The sequence below is a fragment of the Hippocampus guttulatus genome, chromosome 20 (genome assembly GCF_054856545.1).
Source record: "Hippocampus guttulatus isolate MCC_2025c chromosome 20, RoL_Hgut_1.0, whole genome shotgun sequence".
NCBI lineage: Eukaryota > Metazoa > Chordata > Actinopteri > Syngnathiformes > Syngnathidae > Hippocampus > Hippocampus guttulatus.
This window is the reverse complement of record NC_141280.1, coordinates 11,755,001-11,778,671: the sequence shown is the minus strand read 5'-3', so window position 1 is coordinate 11,778,671 and position 23,671 is coordinate 11,755,001. Positions and strand designations below refer to the sequence as shown.

The following is a 23,671-nucleotide window of genomic DNA, read 5'->3' as shown; positions in this document are numbered from 1 at the left end:
CGTGCACCCGCGAGGAGGTGAATAAATGAAAAAAATTCACCCCACTACTCCGCCCCCGACCCGGAAGTGCCCTGTCTGCTATAAAGGGGACAATTTTCACGTTTTCCCTCGCTTACGGCCATACTACCCTGAGAACGCCCGATCTCGTCCGATCTCGGAAGCTAAGCAGGGTCGGGCCTGGTTAGTACTTGGATGGGAGACCGCCTGGGAATACCAGGTGCTGTAAGCTTTTGCACCCACGTGAACACTCTTTCACGTTATTTCGCGCTACCTTTTCTCCACTTTTTTCACCTCAGCCTTAACTGGGGGACCCACAACGTTGAACTGATATTTTTAAATCTCTTATTGATGTGTTGCACCTCCGCTGGAAAAGCAAAATTTTGCAACAGACATCAAGTACCGAGGAGCTGCGTGCTCGCAGCGGACCGTATGCGAGCCTGACAGGCTGAGCGCTCAAACCACCACGGGAGCGGGCCCCTCCTTCGTGCACTCGGGAGGAGGTGAATAAATGAAAAAAATTCACCCCACCACTCCGCCCCCGACCCGGAACTGCCTTGTCAGCTATAAAGGGGACAATTTTCACTTCTTTTCTCGCTTACGGCCATACTACCCTGAGAACGCCCGATCTCGTCCGATCTCGGAAGCTAAGCAGGGTCGGGCCTGGTTAGTACTTGGATGGGAGACCGCCTGGGAATACCAGGTGCTGTAAGCTTTTGCACCCACCTCCAATTCACAACACAAATCACTGCTCTTGCCTAAAATTTTGGCTTTCATTTGTCATTCAACTTTCACTTATCCTGTGTTTTGAAATCGTTTCCTTCAAGTTGATTTGACAGATCAACGTCTCTTTGGAATAAAATAATGTCCAACAGAGGGAGCCGTCTGCACGGGGCTCGGTCATGATAGCACTTGGGATTTCCGCCTGCTGGATGCTTTTGCACCTCCACTGGAAAAGCAAATGTTTGCAACAGACATCAAGTACCGAGGAGCTGCGTGCTCGCAGCGGACCGTATGCGAGCCTGACAGGCTGAGCGCTCAAACCACCACGGGAGCGGGCCCCTCCTTCGTGCACTCGGGAGGAGGTGAATAAATGAAAAAAATTCACCCCACCACTCCACCCCCGACCCGGAAGTGCCTGTCAGCTATAAAGGGGACAATTTTCACATGTTTTCTCGCTTATGGCCATACTACCCTGAGAACGCCCGATCTCGTCCGATCTCAGAAGCTAAGCAGGGTCGGGCCTGGTTAGTACTTGGATGGGAGACCGCCTGGGAATACCAGGTGCTGTAAGCTTTTGCACCCACGTGAACACTCTTTCACCTTATTTCGCGCTTCCTTTTCTCCACTTTTTCACCTCAGCCTTAACTGGGAGAGCCACAACGTTGAACTGACATTTTTAAATCTCTTATTGATGTGTTGCACCTCTGCTGGAAAAGCACACCTTTGCAAAAGACATCAAGTACCGAGGAGCTGCGTGCTCGCAGCGGACCGTATGCGAGCCTGACAGGCTGAGCGCTCAAACCACCACGGGAGCGGGCCCCTCCTTCGTGCACCCGCGAGGAGGTGAATAATTAAAAAAAAAATTCACCCCACTATTCCGCCCCCGACCCGGAAGTGCCCTGTCAGCTATAAAGGGGACAATTTTCACTTCTTTTCTCGCTTACGGCCATACTACCCTGAGAACGCCCGATCTCGTCCGATCTCGGAAGCTAAGCAGGGTCGGGCCTGGTTAGTACTTGGATGGGAGACCGCCTGGGAATACCAGGTGCTGTAAGCTTTTGCACCCACCTCCAATTCACAACACAAATCACTGCTCTTGCCTAAAATTTTGGCTTTCATTTGTCATTCAACTTTCACTTATCCTGTGTTTTGAAATCGTTTCCTTCAAGTTGATTTGACAGATCAACGTCTCTTTGGAATAAAATAATGTCCAACAGAGGGAGCCGTCTGCACGGGGCTCGGTCATGATAGCACTTGGACAAGAAGCAGCTTGGGATTTCCGCCTGCTGGATGCTTTTGCACCTCCACTGGAAAAGCAAATTTTTGCAACAGACATCAAGTACCGAGGAGCTGCGTGCTCGCAGCGGACCGTATGCGAGCCTGACAGGCTGAGCGCTCAAACCACCACGGGAGCGGGCCCCTCCTTCGTGCACTCGCGAGGAGGTGAATAAATGAAAAAAAATCACCCCACTACTCCGCCCCCGACCCGGAAGTGCCCTGTCAGCTCTAAAGGGGACAATTTTCACTTCTTTTCTCGCTTACGGCCATACTACCCTGAGAACGCCCGATCTCGTCCGATCTCGGAAGCTAAGCAGGGTCGGGCCTGGTTAGTACTTGGATGGGAGACCGCCTGGGAATACCAGGTGCTGTAAGCTTTTGCACCCACGTGAACACTCTTTCACGTTATTTCGCGCTACCTTTTCTTCACTTTTTTCACCTCAGCCTTAACTGGGGGACCCACAACGTTGAACTGATATTTTTAAATCTCTTATTGATGTGTTGTACCTCCACTGGAAAAGCAAAATTTTGCAACAGACATCAAGTACCGAGGAGCCGCGTGCTCGCAGCGGAACGTATGCGAGCCTGACAGGCTGAGCGCTCAAACCACCACGGGAGCGGGCCCCTCCTTCGTGCACTCGGGAGGAGGTGAATAAATGAAAAAAATTCACCCCACCACTCCGCCCCCGACCCGGAACTGCCCTGTCAGCTATAAAGGGGACAATTTTCACTTCTTTTCTCGCTTACGGCCATACTACCCTGAGAACGCCTGATCTCGTCCGATCTCGGAAGCTAAGCAGGGTCGGGCCTGGTTAGTACTTGGATGGGAGACCGCCTGGGAATACCAGGTGCTGTAAGCTTTTGCACCCACGTGAACACTCTTTCACGTTATTTCGCGCTACCTTTTCTCCACTTTTTTCACCTCAGCCTTAACTGGGAGAGCCACAACGTTGAACTGACATTTTTAAATCTCTTATTGATGTGTTGCACCTCCGCTGGAAAAGCACACTTTTGCAACAGACATCAAGTACCAAGGAGCTGCGTGCTCGCAGCGGACCGTATGCGAGCCTGACAGGCTCAGCGCTCAAACCACCACGGGAGCGGGCCCCTCCTTCGTGCACCCGCGAGGAGGTGAATAAATGAAAAAAATTCACCCCACTACTCCGCCCCCGACCCGGAAGTGCCCTGTCTGCTATAAAGGGGACAAATTTCACGTTTTCCCTCGCTTACGGCCATACTACCCTGAGAACGCCCGATCTCGGAAGCTAAGCAGGGTCGGGCCTGGTTAGTACTTGGATGGGAGACCGCCTGGGAATACCAGGTGCTGTAAGCTTTTGCACCCACGTGAACACTCTTTCACGTTATTTCGCGCTACCTTTTCTCCACTTTTTTCACCTCAGCCTTAACTGGGGGACCCACAACGTTGAACTGATAATTTTAAATCTCTTATTGATGTGTTGCACCTCCGCTGGAAAAGCACACTTTTGCAACAGACATCAAGTACCGAGGAGCTGCGTGCTCGCAGCGGGCCGTATGCGAGCCTGACAGGCTGAGCGCTCAAACCACCACGGGAGCGGGCCCCTCCTTCGTGCACTCGCGAGGAGGTGAATAAATGAAAAAAATTGACCCCACTACTGCACCCCCGACCCGGAAGTGCCCTGTCAGCTATAAAGGGGACAATTTTCACTTCTTTTCTCGCTTACGGCCATACTACCCTGAGAACGCCCGATCTCGTCCGATCTCGGAAGCTAAGCAGGGTCGGGCCTGGTTAGTACTTGGATGGGAGACCGCCTGGGAATACCAGGTGCTGTAAGCTTTTGCACCCACGTGAACACTCTTTCACGTTATTTCGCGCTACCTTTTCTCCACTTTTTTCACCTCAGCCTTAACTGGGGGACCCACAACGTTGAACTGATATTTTTAAATCTCTTATTGATGTGTTGCACCTCCGCTGGAAAAGCACACTTTTGCAACAGACATCAAGTACCGAGGAGCTGCGTGCTCGCAGCGGACCGTATGCGAGCCTGACAGGCTGAGCGCTCAAACCACCACGGGAGCGGGCCCCTCCTTCGTGCACTCGCGATTAGGTGAATAAATGAAAAAAATTGACCCCACTACTGCGCCCCCGACCCGGAAGTGCCCTGTCAGCTATAAAGGGGACAATTTTCACTTCTTTTCTCGCTTACGGCCATACTACCCTGAGAACGCCCGATCTCGTCCGATCTCGGAAGCTAAGCAGGGTCGGGCCTGGTTAGTACTTGGATGGGAGACCGCCTGGGAATACCAGGTGCTGTAAGCTTTTGCACCCACCTCCAATTCACAACACAAATCACTGCTCTTGCCTAAAATTTTGGCTTTCATTTGTCATTCAACTTTCACTTATCCTGTGTTTTGAAATCGTTTCCTTCAAGTTGATTTGACAGATCAACGTCTCTTTGGAATAAAATAATGTCCAACAGAGGGAGCCGTCTGCACGCTGCTCGGTCATGATAGCACTTGGACAAGAAGCAGCTTGGGATTTCCGCCTGCTGCATGCTTTTGCACCTCCACTGGAAAAGCAAATTTTTGCAACAGACATCAAGTACCGAGGAGCTGCGTGCTCACAGCGGACCGTATGCGAGCCTGACAGGCTGAGCGCTCAAACCACCACGGGAGCGGGCCCCTCCTTCGTGCACCCGCGAGGAGGTGAATAAATAAAAAAAAAAAAATTCACCCCACTACTCCGCCCCCGACCCGGAAGTGCCCTGTCAGCTATAAAGGGGACAATTTTAACTTCTTTTCTCGCTTACGGCCATACTACCCTGAGAACGCCCGATCTCGTCCGATCTCGGAAGCTAAGCAGGGTCGGGCCTGGTTAGTACTTGGATGGGAGACCGCCTGGGAATACCAGGTGCTGTAAGCTTTTGCACCCACGTGAACACTCTTTCACGTTATTTCGCGCTACCTTTTCTCCACTTTTTTCACCTCAGCCTTAACTGGGGGACCCACAACGTTGAACTGATATATTTAAATCTCATATTGATGTGTTGCACCTCCGCTGGAAAAGCACACTTTTGCAACAGACATCAAGTACCGAGGAGCTGCGTGCTCGCAGCGGGCCGTATGCGAGCCTGACAGGCTGAGCGCTCAAACCACCACGGGAGCGGGCCCCTCCTTCGTGCACTCGGGAGGAGGTGAATAAATGAAAAAAATTCACCCCACCACTCCACCCCCGACCCGGAAGTGCCTGTCAGCTATAAAGGGGACAATTTTCACATTTTTTCTCGCTTACGGCCATACTACCCTGAGAACGCCCGATCTCGTCCGATCTCGGAAGCTAAGCAGGGTCGGGACTGGTTAGTACTTGGATGGGAGACCGCCTGGGAATACCAGGTGCTGTAAGCTTTTGCACCCACGTGAACACTCTTTCACGTTATTTCGCGCTACCTTTTCTCCACTATTTCACCTCAGCCTTAACTGGGAGAGCCACAACGTTGAACTGACATTTTTAAATCTCTTATTGATGTGTTGCACCTCCGCTGGAAAAGCACACTTTTGCAACAGACATCAAGTACCGAGGAGCTGCGTGCTCGCAGCGGACCGTATGCGAGCCTGACAGGCTGAGCGCTCAAACCACCACGGGAGCGGGCCCCTCCTTCGTGCACCCGCGAGGAGGTGAATAAATGAAAAAAATTCACCCCACTACTCCGCCCCCGACCCGGAAGTGCCCTGTCTGCTATAAAGGGGACAATTTTCACGTTTTCCCTCGCTTACGGCCATACTACCCTGAGAACGCCCGATCTCGTCCGATCTCGGAAGCTAAGCAGGGTCGGGCCTGGTTAGTACTTGGATGGGAGACCGCCTGGGAATACCAGGTGCTGTAAGCTTTTGCACCCACGTGAACACTCTTTCACGTTATTTCGCGCTACCTTTTCTCCACTTTTTTTCACCTCAGCCTTAACTGGGGGACCCACAACGTTGAACTGATATTTTTAAATCTCTTATTGATGTGTTGCACCTCCGCTGGAAAAGCAAAATTTTGCAACAGACATCAAGTACCGAGGAGCTGCGTGCTCGCAGCGGACCGTATGCGAGCCTGACAGGCTGAGCGCTCAAACCACCACGGGAGCGGGCCCCTCCTTCGTGCACTCGGGAGGAGGTGAATAAATGAAAAAAATTCACCCCACCACTCCGCCCCCGACCCGGAACTGCCTTGTCAGCTATAAAGGGGACAATTTTCACTTCTTTTCTCGCTTACGGCCATACTACCCTGAGAACGCCCGATCTCGTCCGATCTCGGAAGCTAAGCAGGGTCGGGCCTGGTTAGTACTTGGATGGGAGACCGCCTGGGAATACCAGGTGCTGTAAGCTTTTGCACCCACCTCCAATTCACAACACAAATCACTGCTCTTGCCTAAAATTTTGGCTTTCATTTGTCATTCAACTTTCACTTATCCTGTGTTTTGAAATCGTTTCCTTCAAGTTGATTTGACAGATCAACGTCTCTTTGGAATAAAATAATGTCCAACAGAGGGAGCCGTCTGCACGGGGCTCGTTCATGATAGCACTTGGACAAGAAGCAGCTTGGGATTTCCGCCTGCTGGATGCTTTTGCACCTCCACTGGAAAAGCAAATTTTTGCAACAGACATCAAGTACCGAGGAGCTGCGTGCTCGCAGCGGACCGTATGCGAGCCTGACAGGCTGAGCGCTCAAACCACCACGGGAGCGGGCCCCTCCTTCGTGCACTCGCGAGGAGGTGAATAAATGAAAAAAATTGACCCCACTACTGCGCCCCCGACCCGGAGGTGCCCTGTCAGCTATAAAGGGGACAATTTTCACTTCTTTTCTCGCTTACGGCCATACTACCCTGAGAACGCCCGATCTCGTCCGATCTCGGAAGCTAAGCAGGGTCGGGCCTGGTTAGTACTTGGATGGGAGACCGCCTGGGAATACCAGGTGCTGTAAGCTTTTGCACCCACGTGAACACTCTTTCACGTTATTTCGCGCTTCCTTTTCTCCACTTTTTCACCTCAGCCTTAACTGGGAGAGCCACAACGTTGAACTGACATTTTTAAATCTCTTATTGATGTGTTGCACCTCCGCTGGAAAAGCACACTTTTGCAACAGACATCAAGTACCGAGGAGCTGCGTGCTCGCAGCGGACCGTAAGCGAGCCTGACAGGCTGAGCGCTCAAACCACCACGGGAGCGGGCCCCTCCTTCGTGCACCCGCGAGGAGGTGAATAATTAAAAAAAAAATTCACCCCACTATTCCGACCCGGAAGTGCCCTGTCAGCTATAAAGGGGACAATTTTAACTTCTTTTCTCGCTTACGGCCATACTACCCTGAGAACGCCCGATCTCGTCCGATCTCGGAAGCTAAGCAGGGTCGGGCCTGGTTAGTACTTGGATGGGAGACCGCCTGGGAATACCAGGTGCTGTAAGCTTTTGCACCCACGTGAACACTCTTTCACGTTATTTCGCGCTACCTTTTCTCCACTTTTTTCACCTCAGCCTTAACTGGGGGACCCTCAACGTTGAACTGATATTTTTAAATCTCTTATTGATGTGTTGCACCTCCGCTGGAAAAGGACACTTTTGCAACAGACATCAAGTACCGAGGAGCTGCGTGCTCGCAGCGGACCGTATGCGAGCCTGACAGGCTGAGCGCTCAAACCACCACGGGAGCGGGCCCCTCCTTCGTGCTCCCGCGAGGAGGTGAATAAATGAAAAAAATTCACCCCACTACTCCGCCCCCGACCCGGAAGTGCCCTGTCTGCTATAAAGGGGACAAATTTCACCTTTTCCCTCGCTTACGGCCATACTACCCTGAGAACGCCCGATCTCGTCCGATCTCGGAAGCTAAGCAGGGTCGGGCCTGGTTAGTACTTGGATGGGAGACCGCCTGGGAATACCAGGTGCTGTAAGCTTTTGCACCCACGTGAATACTCTTTCACGTTATTTCGCGCTACCTTTTCTCCACTATTTCACCTCAGCCTTAACTGGGAGAGCCACAACGTTGAACTGACATTTTTAAATCTCTTATTGATGTGTTGCACCTCCGCTGGAAAAGCACACTTTTGCAACAGACATCAAGTACCGAGGAGCTGCGTGCTCGCAGCGGACCGTATGCGAGCCTGACAGGCTGCGCGCTCAAACCACCACGGGAGCGGGCCCCTCCTTCGTGCACCCGCGAGGAGGTGAATAAATGAAAATAATTCACCCCACTACTCCGCCCCCGACCCGGTAGTGCCCTGTCTGCTATAAAGGGGACAATTTTCACGTTTTCCCTCGCTTACGGCCATACTACCCTGAGAACGCCCGATCTCGTCCGATCTCGGAAGCTAAGCAGGGTCGGGCCTGGTTAGTACTTGGATGGGAGACCGCCTGGGAATACCAGGTGCTGTAAGCTTTTGCACCCACGTGAACACTCTTTCACGTTATTTCGCGCTACCTTTTCTCCACTTTTTTCACCTCAGCCTTAACTGGGGGACCCTCAACGTTGAACTGATATTTTTAAATCTCTTATTGATGTGTTGCACCTCCGCTGGAAAAGCACACTTTTGCAACAGACATCAAGTACCGAGGAGCTGCGTGCTCGCAGCTGGCCGTATGCGAGCCTGACAGGCTGAGCGCTCAAACCACCACGGGAGCGGGCCCCTCCTTCGTGCACTCGCGAGGAGGTGAATAAATGAAAAAAATTGACCCCACTACTGCGCCCCCGACCCGGAAGTGCCCTGTCAGCTATAAAGGGGACAATTTTCACTTCTCTTCTCGCTTACGGCCATACTACCCTGAGAACGCCCGATCTCGTCCGATCTCGGAAGCTAAGCAGGGTCGGGCCTGGTTAGTACTTGGATGGGAGACCGCCTGGGAATATAAAGTGCTGTAAGCTTTTGCACCCACGTGAACACTCTTTCACGTTATTTCGCGCTACCTTTTCTCCACTTTTTTCACCTCAGCCTTAACTGGGAGAGCCACAACGTTGAACTGACATTTTTAAATCTCTTATTGATGTGTTGCACCTCCGCTGGAAAAGCACACTTTTGCAACAGACATCAAGTACCGAGGAGCTGCGTGCTCGCAGCGGACCGTATGCGAGCCTGACAGGCTGAGCGCTCAAACCACCACGGGAGCGGGCCCCTCCTTCGTGCTCCCACGAGGAGGTGAATAAATGAAAAAAATTCACCCCACTACTCCGCCCCCGACCCGGAAGTGCCCTGTCTGCTATAAAGGGGACAATTTTCACGTTTTCCCTCGCTTACGGCCATACTACCCTGAGAACGCCCGATCTCGTCCGATCTCGGAAGCTAAGCAGGGTCGGGCCTGGTTAGTACTTGGATGGGAGACCGCCTGGGAATACCAGGTGCTGTAAGCTTTTGCACCCACGTGAACACTCTTTCACGTTATTTTCGCGCTACCTTTTCTCCACTTTTTTCACCTCAGCCTTAACTGGGGGACCCTCAACGTTGAACTGATATTTTTAAATCTCTTATTGATGTGTTGCACCTCCGCTGGAAAAGCACACTTTTGCAACAGACATCAAGTACCGAGGAGCTGCGTGCTCGCAGCGGACCGTATGCGAGCCTGACAGGCTGAGCGCTCAAACCACCACGGGAGCGGGCCCCTCCTTCGTGCACTCGCGAGGAGGTGAATAAATGAAAAAAATTCACCCCACCACTCCGCCCCCGACCCGGACGTGCCTGTCAGCTATAAAAGGGACAATTTTCACTTCTTTTCTCGCTTACGGCCATACTACCCTGAGAACGCCCGATCTCGTCTGATCTCGGAAGCTAAGCAGGGTCGGGCCTGGTTAGTACTTGGATGGGAGACCGCCTGGGAATACCAGGTGCTGTAAGCTTTTGCACCCACGTGAACACTCTTTCACGTTATTTCGCGCTTCCTTTTCTCCACTTTTTCACCTCAGCCTTAACTGGGAGAGCCACAACGTTGAACTGACATTTTTAAATCTCTTATTGATGTGTTGCACCTCCGCTGGAAAAGCACACTTTTGCAACAGACACCAAGTACCGAGGAGCTGCGTGCTCGCAGCGGACCGTATGCGAGCCTGACAGGCTGAGCGCTCAAACCACCACGGGAGCGGGCCCCTCCTTCGTGCACTCGGGAGGAGGTAAATAAATGAAAAAAATTCACCCCATCACTCCGCCCCCGACCCGGAAGTGCCCTGTCTGCTATAAAGGGGACAATTTTCACGTTTTCCCTCGCTTACGGCCATACTACCCTGAGAACGCCCGATCTCGTCCGATCTCGGAAGCTAAGCAGGGTCGGGCCTGGTTAGTACTTGGATGGGAGACCGCCTGGGAATACCAGGTGCTGTAAGCTTTTGCACCCACGTGAACACTCTTTCACGTTATTTCGCGCTTCCTTTTCTCCACTTTTTTCACCTCAGCCTTAACTGGGGGACCCACTAAGTTGAACTGATATTTTTAAATCTCTTATTGATGTGTTGCACCTCTGCTGGAAAAGCACACTTTCAAACAGACATCAAGTACCGAAGAATTGCGTGCTCGCAGCGGACCGTATGCGAGCCTGACAGGCTGAGCGCTCAAACCACCACGGGAGCGGGCCCCTCCTTCGTGCACTCGGGAGGAGGTTAATAAATGAAAAAAATTCACCCCACCACTCCGCCCCCGACTAGGAAGTTCCCTCCATCCATCCATCATCTCCCGCTTATCCGGGGCCGGGTCGCGGGGGCAACAGCTTTAGCAGGGAAGCCCAGACTTCCCTCTCCCTAGCTACTTCTTACAGCTCTCCCCGGGGGATCCCGAGACGTTCCCAGGCCAGCTGGGTGACATAGTCTCTCCAGCGTGTCCTGGGTCTTCCTCGGGGTCTCCTCCCGGTGGGACATGCCCGGAACACCTCACCAGGGAGGCGCTCAGGAGGCATCCGAATCAGATGCCCAAGCCACCTCATCTGGCTCCTCTCGATGTGGAGGAGAATTGGCTCGCCTCTGAGCCCCTCCCGGATGACCGAGCTTCCCACCTTATCTCTAAGGGAGAGCCCGGACACCCTGCGGAGAAAACTCATTTCGGCCGCTTGTAACCGGGATCTCGTTCTTTCGGTCACGACCCATAGCTCGTGACCATAGATGAGGGTTGGAACATAGATCGACCGGTAAATTGAGAGCTTCGCCCTTTGGCTCAGCTCCTTCTTCACCACAACAGACCGATACAACGTCCGCATCACAGCAGACGCTGCACCGATCCGCCTGTCGATCTCTCGCTCCCTCCTGCCCCCACTCGTGAACAAGACCCCAAGATACTTGAACTCCTCCACTTGGGGCAAGATCTCCTCCCCGACCCGGAGGGGGCACTCCACCCTTTTCCGACTGAGGACCATGGTTTCAGATTTGGAGGTGCTGATCTTCATCCCAGCCGCTTCACACTCGGCTGCGAAACGCTCCAGTGAGAGTTGGAGAGCCCTGTTTGAAGGAGCCAACAGCACCACATCATCTGCAAAAAGCAGGGATGCAATACTGAGGCCCCCAAAACGGACCCCCTCAACGCTTCTGCTGCGCCTAGAAATTCTGTCCATAAAGGTTATGAACAGAATCGGCGACAAAGGGCAGCCTTGGCGGAGTCCTACCCCCACTGGAAACGATTCCGACTTACTGCCGGCAATGCGAACCAGACTCTGACATCGGTGGTATAGTGACCGAACCGCCCGTATCAGGGGGTTCGGTACCCCATACCCACGAAGCACCCCCCACAGAACTCCCCGAGGGACATGGTCAAACGCCTTCTCCAAGTCCACAATACACATGTAGACTGGTTGGGCCAATTCCCACATACCCTCGAGGACCCTGCTAAGGGTGTAGAGCTGGTCCACTGTTCCACGGCCGAGACGAAAACCACACTGCTCCTCCTCAATCTGAGGCTCGACTTCCTGACGGACCCTCCTCTCCAGCACCCCTGAATAGACCTTACCAGGGAGGCTGAGGAGTGTGATCCCTCTGTAGTTGGAACACACCCTCCGGTCCCCCTTTTTAAAAAGAGGGACTACCACCCCGGTCTGCCAATCCAGAGGCACTCTCCCTGTTGACCACGCGATGTTGCAGAGGCGTGTCAACCAGGACAGCCCCACAACATCCAGAGCCTAGAGGAACTCCGGGCGGATCTCATCCACCCCTGGGGCCTTGCCACCGAGGAGCTTTTTAACCACATCGGTGACTTCAACCACAGAGATAGGAGAGCCCACCTCAGAGTCCCCAGGCTCTGCTTCCTCCAAGGAAGGCGTGTTGGTGGAGTTGAGGAGGTCTTCCAAGTACTCTGCCCACCGGTTCACAACGTCCCGAGTCGAAGTCAGCAGCACCCCATCCCCACTGTACACAGTGTTAGTGGTGCACTGCTTCCCCCTCCTGAGACGTTGGATGGTGGACCAGAATTTCCTCGAAGCCGTCCGGAAGTCGGCTTCCATGGCCTCACCGAACTCCTCCCACGCTCCGGTTTTTGCCTCGGCGACCACCGAAGCTGCGTTCCGCTTGGCCAGTCGATACCCATCAGCTGCCTCTGGGGTCCCACAGGCCATAAAGGCTCGATAGGACTCCTTCTTCAGCTTGACGTCATCCCTTACTGCTGGTGTCCACCAGCGAGTACGGGGGTTGCCGCCACGACAGGCACCAACCACCTTACGGCCACAACTCAGATTGGCCGCCTCAACAATAGAGGCACGGAACATGGTCCACTCGGGCTCAATGTCCCCCGCCTCCCCCGGAACATGGGAAAAGCTCTGTCGGAGGTGGGAGTTGAAACTCCTTCTGACAGGGGATTCCGCCAGACGCTCCCAACAAACCCTCACAATACGTTTGGGTCTGCCAGGACGGGCCGGCATCTTCCCCCACCATCGGAGCCTACTCACCACCAGGTGGTGATCAGTTGACAGCTCCGCCCCTCTCTTCACCCGAGTGTCCAGAACATGCGGCCGCAAATCCTATGATACAACTACAAAGTCGATCATCGAACTGCGGCCTAGGGTGTCCTGGTGCCAAGTGCACATATGGACACCCTTATGTTTGAACAAGGTGTTCGTTATGGACAATCCGTGGCGAGCACAGAAGTCCAATAACAAAACACCACTCGAGTTCTGATCGGGGGGGCCGTTCCTCCCAATCACGCCCCTCCAGGTCTCACTGTCATTGCCCATGTGAGCATTGAAGTCCCCCAGCAGAACAAGGGAGTCCCCAGCAGGAGTACTCTCCAGCACACCCTCCAAGGACTCCAAAAAGGGTGGGTATACTGAGCTGCTGTTTGGTGCATATGCACAAACAACAGTCAGGACCCGTCCACCCACCCGAAGGCGGAGGGAGGCAACCCTCTCGTCTACCGGTGTGAACCCCAATGTACAGGCACTGAGCCGGGGGGCAATGAGTATGCCCACACCTGCTCTGCGCCTCTCACCGTGACCAACTCCAGAGTGGAAGAGAGTCCAACCCCTCTCGAGAGAACTGGTACCAGAACCCAGGCTGTGTGTGGAGGCAAGTCCGACTATATCCAGTCGGAAATTCTCTGCCTCACACACCAGCTCGGGCTCCTTCCCTGCCAGAGAGGTGACATTCCATGTCCCAACAGCCGAGGATCTGACCGCCAGGGTCCTCGCCTTTGGCTGCCGCCCAGCTCACATTGCACCCGACCCCTTTGGCCCCTCTCATGGGTGGTGAGCCCATGGGAAGGGGGACCCACGTTGCTTCTTCGGGCTGTGCCCGGCCAGGCCCCATGGGTGTAGGCCCGGCCACCAGGCGCTTCCCAACGAGCCCCACCTCCAGGCCTGGCTCCAGAGGGGGGCCCCGGTGACCCGCGTCCGGGCAAGGGAAACCTTGGTCCATATATTTTTCTGATCATAAGGGTCTTTGAGCCGTGCTTTGTCTGGCCCCTCACCCAGAACCTGTTTGCCATGGGTGACCCTCCCAGGGGCATGAAGCCCCAGACAACTTAGCTCCTAGGATCATTGGGACACACAAACCCCTCCACCACGGTAAGGTGACGACTCAAGGGGCCGGAAGTTCCCTGTCAGCTATAAAGGGGACAATTTTCACATTTTCTCCTTTTACGGCCATACTACCCTGAGAATGCCCGATCTCGTCCGATCTCGGAAGCTAAGCAGGGTTGGGCCTGGTTAGTACTTGGATGGGAGACCGCCTGGGAATACCAGGTGCTGTAAGCTTTTGCACCCACGTGAACACTCTTTCACGTTATTTCGCGCTTCCTTTTCTCCACTTTTTTCACCTCAGCCTTAACTGGGAGAGCCACAACGTTGAACTGACATTTTTAAATCTCTTATTGATGTGTTGCACCTCCGCTGGAAAAGCACACTTTTGCAACAGACATCAAGTACCGAGGAGCTGCGTGCTCGCAGCGGACCGTATGCGAGCCTGACAGGCTGAACGCTCAAACCACCACGGGAGCGGGCCCCTCCTTCGTGCACTCGGGAGGAGGTGAATAAATGGAAAAAATTCACCCCACAACTCCACCCCCCACCCGGAAGTGCCCTGTCAGCTATAAAGGGGACAATTTGCACTTCTTTTCTCGCTTACGGCCATACTACCCTGAGAACGCCCGATCTCGTCCGATCTCGGAAGCTAAGCAGGGTCGGGCCTGGAGAGTACTTGGATGGGAGACCGCCTGGGAATACCAGGTGCTGTAAGCTTTTGCACCCACGTGAACACTCTTTCACGTTATTTCGCGCTACCTTTTCTCCACTTTTTTCACCTCAGCCTTAACTGGGGGACCCTCAACGTTGAACTGACATTTTTAAATCTCTTATTGATGGGTTGCACCTCCGCTGGAAAAGCACACTTTTGCAACAGACATCAAGTACCGAGGAGCTGCGTGCTCGCAGCGGACCGTATGCGAGCCTGACAGGCTGAGCGCTCAAACCACCACGGGAGCGGGCCCCTCCTTGGTGCACTCGGGAGGAGGTGAATAAATGAAAAAAATTCACCCCACCACTCCGCCCCCGACCCGGAAGTGCCCTGTCAGCTATAAAGGGGAGGATTTTCACTTCTTTTCTCGCTTACGGCCATACTACCCTGAGAACGCCCGATCTCGTCTGATCTCGGAAGCTAAGCAGGGTCGGGCCTGGTTAGTACTTGGATGGGAGACCGCCTGGGAATACCAGGTGCTGTAAGCTTTTGCACCCAGGTGAATACTCTTTCACGTTATTTCGCGCTTCCTTTTCTCCACTTTTTCACCTCAGCCTTAACTGGGAGAGCCACAACGTTGAACTGACATTTTTAAATCTCTTATTGATGTGTTGCACCTCCGCTGGAAAAGCACACTTTTGCAACAGACATCAAGTACCGAGGAGCTGCGTGCTCGCAGCGGACCGTATGCGAGCCTGACAGGCTGAGCGCTGAAACCACCACGGGAGTGGGCCCCTCCTTCGTGCACTCGGGAGGATGTGAATAAATGAAAAAAATTCACCCCACTACTCCGCCCCCGACCCGGAAGTGCCCTGTCTGCTATAAAGGGGACAATTTTCACGTTTTCCCTCGCTTACGGCCATACTACCCTGAGAACGCCCGATCTCGTCCGATCTCGGAAGCTAAGCAGGGTCGGGCCTGGTTAGTACTTGGATGGGAGACCGCCTGGGAATACCAGGTGCTGTAAGCTTTTGCACCCACCTCCAATTCACAACACAAATCACTGCTCTTGCCTAAAATTTTGGCTTTCATTTGTCATTCAACTTTCACTTATCCTGTGTTTTGAAATCGTTTCCTTCAAGTTGATTTGACAGATCAACATCTCTTTGGAATAAAATAATGTCCAACAGAGAGAGCCGTCTGCCCGGTCCTCGGTCCTGATAGCACTTGGACAAGAAGCAGCTTGGGATTTCCGCCTGCTGCATGCTTTTGCACCTCCACTGGAAAAGCAAATTTTTGCAACAGACATCAAGTACCGAGGAGCTGCGTGCTCGCAGCGGACCGTATGCGAGCCTGACAGGCTGAGCGCTCAAACCACCACGGGAGCGGGCCCCTCCTTCGTGCACCCGCGAGGAGGTGAATAAATAAAAAAAAAAAATCACCCCACTACTCCGCCCCCGACCCGGAAGTGCCCTGTCAGCTATAAAGGAGACAATTTTAACTTCTTTTCTCGCTTACGGCCATACTACCCTGAGAACGCCCGATCTCGTCCGATCTCGGAAGCTAAGCTGGGTCGGGCCTGGTTAGTACTTGGATGGGAGACCGCCTGGGAATACCAGGTGCTGTAAGCTTTTGCACCCACGTGAACACTCTTTCACGTTATTTCGCGCTACCTTTTCTCCACTTTTTTCACCTCAGCCTTAACTGGGGGACCCTCAACGTTGAACTGATATTTTTAAATCTCTTATTGATGTGTTGCACCTCCGCTGGAAAAGCACACTTTTGCAACAGACATCAAGTACCGAGGAGCTGCGTGCTCGCAGCGGACCGTATGCGAGCCTGACAGGCTGAGCGCTCAAACCACCACGGGAGCGGGCCCCTCCTTCGTGCACTCGGGAGGAGGTAAATAAATGAAAAAAATTCACCCCACCACTCCGCCCCCGACCCGGAAGTGCCCTGTCTGCTATAAAGGGGACAATTTTCACGTTTTCCCTCGCTTACGGCCATACTACCCTGAGAACGCCCGATCTCCTCCGATCTCGGAAGCTAAGCAGGGTCGGGCCTGGTTAGTACTTGGATGGGAGACCGCCTGGGAATACCAGGTGCTGTAAGCTTTTGCACCCACGTGAACACTCTTTCACGTTATTTCGCGCTACCTTTTCTCCACTTTTTCACCTCAGCCTTAACTGGGAGGGCCACAACGTTGAACTGACATTTTAAAATCTCTTATTGATGTGTTGCACCTCCGCTGGAAAAGCACACTTTTGCAACAGACATCAAGTACCGAGGAGCTGCGTGCTCGCAGCGGACCGTATGCGAGCCTGACAGGCTGAGCGCTCAAACCACCACGGGAGCGGGCCCCTCCTTCGTGCACTCGGGAGGAGGTAAATAAATGAAAACAATTCACCCCACCACTCCGCCCCCGACCCGGAAGTGCCCTGTCTGCTATAAAGGGGACAATTTTCACGCTTCCCTCGCTTACGGCCATACTACCCTGAGAACGCCCGATCTCGTCCGATCTCGGAAACTAAGCAGGGTCGGGCCTGGTTAGTACTTGGATGGGAGACCGCCTGGGAATACCAAGTGCTGTAAGCTTTTGCACCCACGTGAACACTCTTTCACTTTATTTCGCGCTACCTTTTCTCCACTTTTTTCACCTCAGCCTTAACTGGGGGACCCACAACGTTGAACTGATATTTTTAAATCTCTTATTGATGTGTTGCACCTCCGCTGGAAAAGCACACTTTTGCAACAGACATCAAGTACCGAGGAGCTGCGTGCTCGCAGCGGGCCGTATGCGAGCCTGACAGGCTGAGCGCTCAAACCACCACGGGAGCGTGCCCCTCCTTCGTGCACTCGGGAGGAGGTGAATAAATGAAAAAAATTCACCCCACCACTCCACCCCCGACCCGGAAGTGCCCTGTCAGCTATAAAGGGGACGATTTTCACTTCTTTTCTCGCTTACGGCCATACTACCCTGAGAACGCCCGATCTCGTCCGATCTCGGAAGCTAAGCAGGGTCGGGCCTGGTTAGTACTTGGATGGGAGACCGCCTGGGAATACCAGGTGCTGTAAGCTTTTGCACCCACGTGAACACTCTTTCACGTTATTTCGCGCTACCTTTTCTCCACTTTTTTCACCTCAGCCTTAACTGGGGGACCCTCAACGTTGAACTGACATTTTTAAATCTCTTATTGATGTGTCGCACCTCCGCTGGAAAAGCACACTTTTGCAACAGACATCAAGTACCGAGGAGCTGCGTGCTCGCAGCGGGCCGTATGCGAGCCTGACAGGCTGAGCGCTCAAACCACCACGGGAGCGGGCCCCTCCTTCGTGCACTCGGGAGGAGGTGAATAAATGAAAAAAAATCACCCCACTACTCCACCCCCGACCCGGAAGTTCCTGTCGGCTATAAAGGGGACAATTTTCACTTCTTTTCTCGCTTACGACCATACTACCCCGAGAACGCCCGATCTCGTCCGATCTCGGAAGCTAAGCAGGGTCGGGCCTGGTTAGTACTTGGATGGGAGACCGCCTGGGAATACCAGGTGCTGTAAGCTTTTGCACCCACGTGAACACTCTTTGACGTTATTTCGCGCTTCCTTTTCTCCACTTTTTCACCTCAGCCTTAACTGGGAGAGCCACAACGTTGAACTGACATTTTTAAATCTCTTATTGATGTGTCGCACCTCCGCTGGAAAAGCACACTTTTGCAACAGACATCAAGTACCGAGGAGCTGCGTGCTCGCAGCGGGCCGTATGCGAGCCTGACAGGCTGAGCGCTCAAACCACCACGGGAGCGGGCCCCTCCTTCGTGCACTTGCGAGGAGGTGAATAAATGAAAAAAAATCACCCCACTACTCCACCCCCGACCCGGAAGTGCCCTGTCAGCTATAAAGGGGACAATTTTCACTTCTTTTCTCGCTTACGGCCATACTACCCTGAGAATGCCCGATCTCGTCCGATCTCGGAAGCTAAGCAGGGTCGGGCCTGCTTAGTACTTGGATGGGAGACCGCCTGGGAATACCAGGTGCTGTAAGCTTTTGCACCCACCTCCAATTCACAACACAAATCACTGCTCTTGCCTAAAATTTTGGCTTTCATTTGTCATTCAACTTTCACTTATCCTGTGTTTTGAAATCGTTTTCTTCAAGTTGATTTGACAGATCAACATCTCTTTGGAATAAAATAATGTCCAACAGAGAGAGCCGTCTGCCCGGTCCTCGGTCCTGATAGCACTTGGACAAGAAGCAGCTTGGGATTTCCGCCTGCTGCATGCTTTTGCACCTCCACTGGAAAAGCAAATTTTTGCAACAGACATCAAGTACCGAGGAGCTGCGTGCTCGCAGCGGACCGTATGCGAGCCTGACAGGCTGAGCGCTCAAACCACCACGGGAGCGGGCCCCTCCTTCGTGCACCCGCGAGGAGGTGAATAAATAAATAAAAAAAAACACCCCACTACTCCGCCCCCGACCCGGAAGTGCCCTGTCAGCTATAAAGGAGACAATTTTAACTTCTTTTCTCGCTTACGGCCATACTACCCTGAGAACGCCCGATCTCGTCCGATCTCGGAAGCTAAGCTGGGTCGGGCCTGGTTAGTACTTGGATGGGAGACCGCCTGGGAATACCAGGTGCTGTAAGCTTTTGCACCCACGTGAACACTCTTTCACGTTATTTCGCGCTACCTTTTCTCCACTTTTTTCACCTCAGCCTTAACTGGGGGACCCTCAACGTTGAACTGATATTTTTAAATCTCTTATTGATGTGTTGCACCTCCGCTGGAAAAGCACACTTTTGCAACAGACATCAAGTACCGAGGAGCTGCGTGCTCGCAGCGGACCGTATGCGAGCCTGACAGGCTGAGCGCTCAAACCACCACGGGAGCGGGCCCCTCCTTCGTGCACTCGGGAGGAGGTAAATAAATGAAAAAAATTCACCCCACCACTCCGCCCCCGACCCGGAAGTGCCCTGTCTGCTATAAAGGGGACAATTTTCACGTTTTCCCTCGCTTACGGCCATACTACCCTGAGAACGCCCGATCTCGTCCGATCTCGGAAGCTAAGCAGGGTCGGGCCTGGTTAGTACTTGGATGGGAGACCGCCTGGGAATACCAGGTGCTGTAAGCTTTTGCACCCACGTGAACACTCTTTCACGTTATTTCGCGCTACCTTTTCTCCACTTTTTCACCTCAGCCTTAACTGGGAGGGCCACAACGTTGAACTGACATTTTAAAATCTCTTATTGATGTGTTGCACCTCCGCTGGAAAAGCACACTTTTGCAACAGACATCAAGTACCGAGGAGCTGCGTGCTCGCAGCGGACCGTATGCGAGCCTGACAGGCTGAGCGCTCAAACCACCACGGGAGCGGAACCCTCCTTCGTGCACACGGGAGGAGGTGAATAAATGAAAAAAATTCACCCCACCACTCCGCCCCCGACCCGGACGTGCCTGTCAGCTATAAAGGGGACAATTTTCACTTTTTTTTTCGCTTACGGCCATACTACCCTGAGAACGCCCGATCTCGTCCGATCTCGGAAGCTAAGCAGGGTCGGGCCTGGTTAGTACTTGGATGGGAGACCGCCTGGGAATACCAAGTGCTGTAAGCTTTTGCACCCACGTGAACACTCTTTCACTTTATTTCGCGCTACCTTTTCTCCACTTTTTTCACCTCAGCCTTAACTGGGGGACCCACAACGTTGAACTGATATTTTTAAATCTCTTATTGATGTGTTGCACCTCCGCTGGAAAAGCACACTTTTGCAACAGACATCAAGTACCGAGGAGCTGCGTGCTCGCAGCGGACCGTATGCGAGCCTGACAGGCTGAGCGCTCAAATCACCACGGGAGCGTGCCCCTCCTTCGTGCACTCGGGAGGAGGTGAATAAATGAAAAAAATTCACCCCACCACTCCACCCCCGACCCGGAAGTGCCCTGTCAGCTATAAAGGGGACGATTTTCACTTCTTTTCTCGCTTACGGCCATACTACCCTGAGAACGCCCGATCTCGTCCGATCTCGGAAGCTAAGCAGGGTCGGCCCTGGTTAGTACTTGGATGGGAGACCGCCTGGGAATACCAGGTGCTGTAAGCTTTTGCACCCACGTGAACACTCTTTCACGTTATTTCGTGCTTCCTTTTCTCCACTTTTTCACCTCAGCCTTAACTGGGAGAGCCACAACGTTGAACTGATATTTTTAAATCTCTTATTGATGTGTTGCACCTCCGCTGGAAAAGCACACTTTTGCAACAGACATCAAGTACCGAGGAGCTGCGTGCTCGCAGCGGACCGTATGCGAGCCTGACAGGCTGAGCGCTCAACCACCACGGGAGCGGGCCCCTCCTTGGTGCACTCGGGAGGAGGTGAATAAATGAAAAAAATTCACCCCACCACTCCGCCCCCGACCCGGAAGTGCCCTGTCAGCTATAAAGGGGACGATTTTCACTTCTTTTCTCGCTTACGGCCATACTACCCTGAGAACGCCCGATCTCGTCCGATCTCGGAAGCTAAGCAGGGTCGGGCCTGGTTAGTACTTGGATGGGAGACCGCCTGGGAATACCAGGTGCTGTAAGCTTTTGCACCCACGTGAACACTCTTTCACGTTATTTCGCGCTACCTTTTCTCCACTTTTTTCACCTCAGCCTTAACTGGGGGACCCTCAACGTTGAACTGACATTTTTAAATCTCTTATTGATGTGTCGCACCTCCGCTGGAAAAGCACACTTTTGCAACAGACATCAAGTACCGAGGAGCTGCGTGCTCGCAGCGGGCCGTATGCGAGCCTGACAGGCTGAGCGCTCAAACCACCACGGGAGCGGGCCCCTCCTTCGTGCACTCGGGAGGAGGTGAATAAATGAAAAAAATTCACCCCACCACTCCGCCCCCGACCCGGAAGTGCCCTGTCAGCTATAAAGGGGACAATTTTCACTTCTTTTCTCGCTTACGGCCATACTACCCTGAGAACGCCCGATCTCGTCCGATCTCGGAAGCTAAGCAGGGTCGGGCCTGGTTAGTACTTGGATGGGAGACCGCCTGGGAATACCAGGTGCTGTAAGCTTTTGCACCCACGTGAACACTCTTTCACGTTATTTCGCGCTACCTTTTCTCCACTTTTTTCACCTCAGCCTTAACTGGGGGACCCTCAACGTTGAACTGACATTTTTAAATCTCTTATTGATGTGTCGCACCTCCGCTGGAAAAGCACACTTTTGCAACAGACATCAAGTACCGAGGAGCTGCGTGCTCGCAGCGGGCCGTATGCGAGCCTGACAGGCTGAGCGCTCAAACCACCACGGGAGCGGGCCCCTCCTTCGTGCACTCGGGAGGAGGTGAATAAATGAAAAAAATTCACCCCACCACTCCACCACTCCACCCCCGACCCGGAAGTGCCTGTCGGCTATAAAGGGGACAATTTTCACTTCTTTTCTCGCTTACGACCATACTACCCCGAGAACGCCCGATCTCGTCCGATCTCGGAAGCTAAGCAGGGTCGGGCCTGGTTAGTACTTGGATGGGAGACCGCCTGGGAATACCAGGTGCTGTAAGCTTTTGCACCCACGTGAACACTCTTTCACGTTATTTCGCGCTTCCTTTTCTCCACTTTTTCACCTCAGCCTTAACTGGGAGAGACACAACGTTGAACTGACATTTTTAAATCTCTTATTGATGTGTTGCACCTCCGCTGGAAAAGCACACTTTTGCAACAGACATCAAGTACCGAGGAGCTGCGTGCTCGCAGCGGGCCGTATGCGAGCCTGACAGGCTGAGCGCTCAAACCACCACGGGAGCGGGCCCCTCCTGCGTGCACTCGGGAGGAGGTGAATAAATGAAAAAAATTCAACCCACCACTCCACCCCCGACCCGGAAGTGCCTGTCAGCTATAAAGGGGACAATTTTCACAATTTTTCTCGCTTACGGCCATACTACCCTGAGAACGCCCGATCTCGGAAGCTAAGCAGGGTCGGGCCTGGTTAGTACTTGGATGGGAGACCGCCTGGGAATACCAGGTGCTGTAAGCTTTTGCACCCACCTCCAATTCACAACACAAATCACTGCTCTTGCCTAAAATTTTGGCTTTCATTTGTCATTCAACTTTCACTTATCCTGTGTTTTGAAATCGTTTCCTTCAAGTTGATTTGACAGATCAACGTCTCTTTGGAATAAAATAATGTCCAACAGAGGGAGCCGTCTGCACGCTGCTCGGTCATGATAGCACTTGGACAAGAAGCAGCTTGGGATTTCCGCCTGCTGCATGCTTTTGCACCTCCACTGGAAAAGCAAATCTTTGCAACAGACATCAAGTACCGAGGAGCTGCGTGCTCGCAGCGGACCGTATGCGAGCCTGACAGGCTGAGCGCTCAAACCACCACGGGAGCGGGCCCCTCCTTCGTGCACTCGCGAGGAGGTGAATAAATGAAAAAAATTCACCCCACTACTCCGCCCCCGACCCGGAAGTGCCCTGTCAGCTATAAAGGGGACAATTTTCACTTCTTTTCTCGCTTACGGCCATACTACCCTGAGAACGCCCGATCTCGTCCGATCTCGGAAGCTAAGCAGGGTCGGGCCTGGTTCGTACTTGGATGGGAGACAGCCTGGGAATACCAGGTGCTGTAAGCTTTTGCACCCACGTGAACACTCTTTCACGTTATTTCGCGCTACCTTTTCTCCACTTTTTTCACCTCAGCTTAACTGGGGGACCCACAACGTTGAACTGATATTTTTAAATCTCTTATTGATGTGTTGCACCTCCGCTGGAAAAGCACACTTTTGCAACAGACATCAAGTACCGAGGAGCTGCGTGCTCGCAGCGGACCGTATGCGAGCCTGACAGGCTGAGCGCTCAAACCACCACGGGAGCGGGCCCCTCCTTCGTGCACCCGCGATGAGGTGAATAAATGAAAAAAATTCACCCCACTACTCCGCCCCCGACCCGGAAGTGCCCTGTCAGCTATAAAGGGGACGATTTTCACCTCATTTCTCGCTTACGGCCATACTACCCTGAGAACGCCCGATCTCGTCCGATCTCGGAAGCTAAGCAGGGTCGGGCCTGGTTAGTACTTGGATGGGAGACCGCCTGGGAATACCAGGTGCTGTAAGCTT

The 23,671-nt window shown here is 53.2% G+C and overlaps 39 non-coding genes and 2 pseudogenes across 39 annotated transcripts; all 41 read left to right on the top strand.

Moving 5' to 3' along the window:
* Positions 1-110: 110 nt before the first annotated feature.
* On the top strand, positions 111-229 carry LOC147188489 (5S ribosomal RNA). Its single transcript, XR_015098599.1, has one exon. It is a non-coding gene; the product is annotated as a 5S ribosomal RNA (ribosomal RNA).
* A 364-nt stretch (positions 230-593) lies between these two features.
* LOC147188488 (5S ribosomal RNA) lies at positions 594-712 on the top strand. Its single transcript, XR_015098598.1, has one exon. It is a non-coding gene; the product is annotated as a 5S ribosomal RNA (ribosomal RNA).
* Positions 713-1,174: 462 nt separating this feature from the next.
* LOC147188487 (5S ribosomal RNA) lies at positions 1,175-1,293 on the top strand. Its single transcript, XR_015098252.1, has one exon. It is a non-coding gene; the product is annotated as a 5S ribosomal RNA (ribosomal RNA).
* Positions 1,294-1,658: 365 nt separating this feature from the next.
* LOC147188486 (5S ribosomal RNA) lies at positions 1,659-1,777 on the top strand. The gene has a single exon (XR_015098597.1). It is a non-coding gene; the product is annotated as a 5S ribosomal RNA (ribosomal RNA).
* Positions 1,778-2,256: 479 nt separating this feature from the next.
* Positions 2,257-2,375, top strand: LOC147188485 (5S ribosomal RNA). Its single transcript, XR_015098596.1, has one exon. It is a non-coding gene; the product is annotated as a 5S ribosomal RNA (ribosomal RNA).
* A 364-nt stretch (positions 2,376-2,739) lies between these two features.
* On the top strand, positions 2,740-2,858 carry LOC147188484 (5S ribosomal RNA). Its single transcript, XR_015097956.1, has one exon. It is a non-coding gene; the product is annotated as a 5S ribosomal RNA (ribosomal RNA).
* A 364-nt stretch (positions 2,859-3,222) lies between these two features.
* On the top strand, positions 3,223-3,331 carry LOC147188483 (5S ribosomal RNA; annotated as a pseudogene).
* Positions 3,332-3,695: 364 nt separating this feature from the next.
* Positions 3,696-3,814, top strand: LOC147188482 (5S ribosomal RNA). Its single transcript, XR_015098595.1, has one exon. It is a non-coding gene; the product is annotated as a 5S ribosomal RNA (ribosomal RNA).
* Positions 3,815-4,178: 364 nt separating this feature from the next.
* Positions 4,179-4,297, top strand: LOC147188481 (5S ribosomal RNA). Its single transcript, XR_015098593.1, has one exon. It is a non-coding gene; the product is annotated as a 5S ribosomal RNA (ribosomal RNA).
* Positions 4,298-4,781: 484 nt separating this feature from the next.
* LOC147188480 (5S ribosomal RNA) lies at positions 4,782-4,900 on the top strand. Its single transcript, XR_015098592.1, has one exon. It is a non-coding gene; the product is annotated as a 5S ribosomal RNA (ribosomal RNA).
* A 363-nt stretch (positions 4,901-5,263) lies between these two features.
* On the top strand, positions 5,264-5,382 carry LOC147188479 (5S ribosomal RNA). Its single transcript, XR_015098246.1, has one exon. It is a non-coding gene; the product is annotated as a 5S ribosomal RNA (ribosomal RNA).
* Positions 5,383-5,745: 363 nt separating this feature from the next.
* LOC147188478 (5S ribosomal RNA) lies at positions 5,746-5,864 on the top strand. The gene has a single exon (XR_015098591.1). It is a non-coding gene; the product is annotated as a 5S ribosomal RNA (ribosomal RNA).
* A 365-nt stretch (positions 5,865-6,229) lies between these two features.
* LOC147188477 (5S ribosomal RNA) lies at positions 6,230-6,348 on the top strand. The gene has a single exon (XR_015098590.1). It is a non-coding gene; the product is annotated as a 5S ribosomal RNA (ribosomal RNA).
* Positions 6,349-6,827: 479 nt separating this feature from the next.
* Positions 6,828-6,946, top strand: LOC147188476 (5S ribosomal RNA). Its single transcript, XR_015098589.1, has one exon. It is a non-coding gene; the product is annotated as a 5S ribosomal RNA (ribosomal RNA).
* Positions 6,947-7,305: 359 nt separating this feature from the next.
* On the top strand, positions 7,306-7,424 carry LOC147188475 (5S ribosomal RNA). Its single transcript, XR_015098588.1, has one exon. It is a non-coding gene; the product is annotated as a 5S ribosomal RNA (ribosomal RNA).
* Positions 7,425-7,788: 364 nt separating this feature from the next.
* On the top strand, positions 7,789-7,907 carry LOC147188474 (5S ribosomal RNA). Its single transcript, XR_015098587.1, has one exon. It is a non-coding gene; the product is annotated as a 5S ribosomal RNA (ribosomal RNA).
* Positions 7,908-8,270: 363 nt separating this feature from the next.
* LOC147188473 (5S ribosomal RNA) lies at positions 8,271-8,389 on the top strand. Its single transcript, XR_015098586.1, has one exon. It is a non-coding gene; the product is annotated as a 5S ribosomal RNA (ribosomal RNA).
* Positions 8,390-8,753: 364 nt separating this feature from the next.
* Positions 8,754-8,872, top strand: LOC147188472 (5S ribosomal RNA). The gene has a single exon (XR_015098475.1). It is a non-coding gene; the product is annotated as a 5S ribosomal RNA (ribosomal RNA).
* A 364-nt stretch (positions 8,873-9,236) lies between these two features.
* On the top strand, positions 9,237-9,355 carry LOC147188471 (5S ribosomal RNA). The gene has a single exon (XR_015098585.1). It is a non-coding gene; the product is annotated as a 5S ribosomal RNA (ribosomal RNA).
* Positions 9,356-9,719: 364 nt separating this feature from the next.
* On the top strand, positions 9,720-9,838 carry LOC147188470 (5S ribosomal RNA). The gene has a single exon (XR_015097846.1). It is a non-coding gene; the product is annotated as a 5S ribosomal RNA (ribosomal RNA).
* A 363-nt stretch (positions 9,839-10,201) lies between these two features.
* On the top strand, positions 10,202-10,320 carry LOC147188469 (5S ribosomal RNA). Its single transcript, XR_015098584.1, has one exon. It is a non-coding gene; the product is annotated as a 5S ribosomal RNA (ribosomal RNA).
* Positions 10,321-14,038: 3,718 nt separating this feature from the next.
* Positions 14,039-14,157, top strand: LOC147188468 (5S ribosomal RNA). The gene has a single exon (XR_015098270.1). It is a non-coding gene; the product is annotated as a 5S ribosomal RNA (ribosomal RNA).
* Positions 14,158-14,521: 364 nt separating this feature from the next.
* On the top strand, positions 14,522-14,640 carry LOC147188467 (5S ribosomal RNA). The gene has a single exon (XR_015097951.1). It is a non-coding gene; the product is annotated as a 5S ribosomal RNA (ribosomal RNA).
* A 364-nt stretch (positions 14,641-15,004) lies between these two features.
* LOC147188466 (5S ribosomal RNA) lies at positions 15,005-15,123 on the top strand. The gene has a single exon (XR_015097845.1). It is a non-coding gene; the product is annotated as a 5S ribosomal RNA (ribosomal RNA).
* A 363-nt stretch (positions 15,124-15,486) lies between these two features.
* LOC147188465 (5S ribosomal RNA) lies at positions 15,487-15,605 on the top strand. The gene has a single exon (XR_015098582.1). It is a non-coding gene; the product is annotated as a 5S ribosomal RNA (ribosomal RNA).
* A 482-nt stretch (positions 15,606-16,087) lies between these two features.
* On the top strand, positions 16,088-16,206 carry LOC147188464 (5S ribosomal RNA). Its single transcript, XR_015097968.1, has one exon. It is a non-coding gene; the product is annotated as a 5S ribosomal RNA (ribosomal RNA).
* Positions 16,207-16,570: 364 nt separating this feature from the next.
* LOC147188463 (5S ribosomal RNA) lies at positions 16,571-16,689 on the top strand. Its single transcript, XR_015097930.1, has one exon. It is a non-coding gene; the product is annotated as a 5S ribosomal RNA (ribosomal RNA).
* A 362-nt stretch (positions 16,690-17,051) lies between these two features.
* Positions 17,052-17,170, top strand: LOC147188462 (5S ribosomal RNA). Its single transcript, XR_015098432.1, has one exon. It is a non-coding gene; the product is annotated as a 5S ribosomal RNA (ribosomal RNA).
* Positions 17,171-17,534: 364 nt separating this feature from the next.
* On the top strand, positions 17,535-17,653 carry LOC147188461 (5S ribosomal RNA). The gene has a single exon (XR_015098581.1). It is a non-coding gene; the product is annotated as a 5S ribosomal RNA (ribosomal RNA).
* A 363-nt stretch (positions 17,654-18,016) lies between these two features.
* Positions 18,017-18,135, top strand: LOC147188460 (5S ribosomal RNA). The gene has a single exon (XR_015098326.1). It is a non-coding gene; the product is annotated as a 5S ribosomal RNA (ribosomal RNA).
* A 363-nt stretch (positions 18,136-18,498) lies between these two features.
* Positions 18,499-18,617, top strand: LOC147188459 (5S ribosomal RNA). The gene has a single exon (XR_015098274.1). It is a non-coding gene; the product is annotated as a 5S ribosomal RNA (ribosomal RNA).
* A 482-nt stretch (positions 18,618-19,099) lies between these two features.
* LOC147188458 (5S ribosomal RNA) lies at positions 19,100-19,218 on the top strand. Its single transcript, XR_015097967.1, has one exon. It is a non-coding gene; the product is annotated as a 5S ribosomal RNA (ribosomal RNA).
* Positions 19,219-19,582: 364 nt separating this feature from the next.
* LOC147188457 (5S ribosomal RNA) lies at positions 19,583-19,701 on the top strand. Its single transcript, XR_015098580.1, has one exon. It is a non-coding gene; the product is annotated as a 5S ribosomal RNA (ribosomal RNA).
* Positions 19,702-20,063: 362 nt separating this feature from the next.
* Positions 20,064-20,182, top strand: LOC147188456 (5S ribosomal RNA). Its single transcript, XR_015098187.1, has one exon. It is a non-coding gene; the product is annotated as a 5S ribosomal RNA (ribosomal RNA).
* A 364-nt stretch (positions 20,183-20,546) lies between these two features.
* LOC147188455 (5S ribosomal RNA) lies at positions 20,547-20,665 on the top strand. Its single transcript, XR_015098168.1, has one exon. It is a non-coding gene; the product is annotated as a 5S ribosomal RNA (ribosomal RNA).
* Positions 20,666-21,027: 362 nt separating this feature from the next.
* On the top strand, positions 21,028-21,146 carry LOC147188454 (5S ribosomal RNA). Its single transcript, XR_015098579.1, has one exon. It is a non-coding gene; the product is annotated as a 5S ribosomal RNA (ribosomal RNA).
* A 364-nt stretch (positions 21,147-21,510) lies between these two features.
* Positions 21,511-21,629, top strand: LOC147188453 (5S ribosomal RNA). The gene has a single exon (XR_015098578.1). It is a non-coding gene; the product is annotated as a 5S ribosomal RNA (ribosomal RNA).
* A 371-nt stretch (positions 21,630-22,000) lies between these two features.
* On the top strand, positions 22,001-22,119 carry LOC147188452 (5S ribosomal RNA). The gene has a single exon (XR_015098325.1). It is a non-coding gene; the product is annotated as a 5S ribosomal RNA (ribosomal RNA).
* Positions 22,120-22,481: 362 nt separating this feature from the next.
* LOC147188451 (5S ribosomal RNA) lies at positions 22,482-22,590 on the top strand (annotated as a pseudogene).
* Positions 22,591-23,069: 479 nt separating this feature from the next.
* LOC147188450 (5S ribosomal RNA) lies at positions 23,070-23,188 on the top strand. The gene has a single exon (XR_015098439.1). It is a non-coding gene; the product is annotated as a 5S ribosomal RNA (ribosomal RNA).
* A 363-nt stretch (positions 23,189-23,551) lies between these two features.
* Positions 23,552-23,670, top strand: LOC147188449 (5S ribosomal RNA). The gene has a single exon (XR_015098577.1). It is a non-coding gene; the product is annotated as a 5S ribosomal RNA (ribosomal RNA).
* Position 23,671: the final 1 nt, after the last annotated feature.